A 1,460-nucleotide genomic window follows, 5' to 3' on the forward strand; every position below is an offset into this window, starting at 1 on the left:
TTTCTGTGTAAATATGCCACGTTACAACAGGGAAACCTGCGGCTTATAGAGAAGTGCGGCCAATATATGAACAATTATTTCTTTCTTTTGAAATACAGTGGGTGCGGCTTATATTCGGGTGAGCTCAATAGTCCGGAAATTACGGTATATGTGCCCGTGGTGTCTCCGTAAACTGATTTTTAGCAAATGCAAAATCCAGCTTTGAATGACATTTCTTGTTTTTGATGGCTTCATGACTCTTTTTGCTGATTTTTCCCCTCAACATTTTTTTTTTTTTACCACAACCCACTGAAACGACAAGCTTGTCACTTTTTGTTCACCCACCCGTTGAGAATCACCGCGTTATCTGACAGCAACTTGAAAATGGTTTGAATCCTGTATTTTGAGCTGTGTTGTACAGGCAACAGTAACCATCACCGCTTTGCGTCTGTTTCTCATTCACAGTTGGGCCCACATTTGGCAGTGTGATATATCAGTTTGTTGGAGAGACAGCTCCTTTCCTTATTCTGGCTTCCCTGGCTCTTTTGGACGGAGGTACAGTCACTGTGCTTTTTTATTTTTCATTCAATGGTTGCACAGTCAACACGGAAATCAAAAATTGACAATGGGAGTGGAGCTATGAGAAAATAAAAATAACATCATTAAGATTTGAAAGTGATCTTGAATATGTCGTTGCAGCACTGCAACTTTGTGTTCTTCGGCCCACGAAGGTTAAACCAGAGGTACGTTTCAATTTATTCTCGATTTAGATTCATTAATACATGTCATTTACATCTGATACATTCTTCTCCAATTTAAAATAACAAAAACTAGGTTTTTAATTTAAAAGAAAACCATCTATGGTAAACAGATTTTTATATATATTTTATTTCTTTTAATTCTTTTTTTTTTTGTATTTTCTTACAGAGTCAGAAGGGCTCATCGTTGCTGACACTGATGAAAGATCCATATATTTTAATTGCAGCAGGTGAGACAAGAAGCAGCAATACCGTACAAAATACCTGGAGGTAAGATTGCTATATGGTTCATACAGATTAACTGATCAATCTGAATCCTCAGGTGCCATTTGTTTTGGAAATATGGGCATTGCAATGATGGAACCAACACTGCCTATCTGGATGATGCAAACCATGTGTCCTAGTAAATGGCAGCTAGGTAGGAGCTGTAAACAACCTGGCATCTGCCTGACAAAGTGTAATTCTGTTGTTGTTGGGTTTTTTTTTAAATGTTTTTTTTTTTAGTACAGTTTGCAAACATAGACGATCCTGGCTGTAATGCAGACCAAATGTATTGCAACACAAAATCTGATGAAAATTAAAAAAAATAAATAAATAAATATATATATATAAATGTTGTAGTGTACCACTGCTGTAATGCATGAATGATAAAAAAGCCTCCAGTCACTAGGGGGCAGCAACTCATACAGTGGTTTATACAGATAAAAATATACATGTTCTCAA

The 1,460-nt window shown here is 36.5% G+C and overlaps 1 protein-coding gene and 1 long non-coding RNA gene across 2 annotated transcripts in view; both read left to right on the top strand.

The window, feature by feature from the left end:
- Window positions 1-1,460, top strand: part of LOC103387791 (solute carrier family 18 member 2) — a 20,397-nt gene that overhangs the window by 12,920 nt on the left and 6,017 nt on the right. The gene's annotated exons all lie outside the window — the stretch shown is intronic.
- Window positions 18-1,177, top strand: LOC112487878 (uncharacterized). The gene is made up of 4 exons (XR_003051375.1): window positions 18-534; window positions 679-722; window positions 907-967; window positions 1,060-1,177. It is a non-coding gene; the product is annotated as an uncharacterized LOC112487878 (long non-coding RNA).

This window comes from Cynoglossus semilaevis, chromosome 12, assembly GCF_000523025.1.
Source record: "Cynoglossus semilaevis isolate Cse_v1.0 chromosome 12, Cse_v1.0, whole genome shotgun sequence".
Lineage (NCBI taxonomy): Eukaryota > Metazoa > Chordata > Actinopteri > Pleuronectiformes > Cynoglossidae > Cynoglossus > Cynoglossus semilaevis.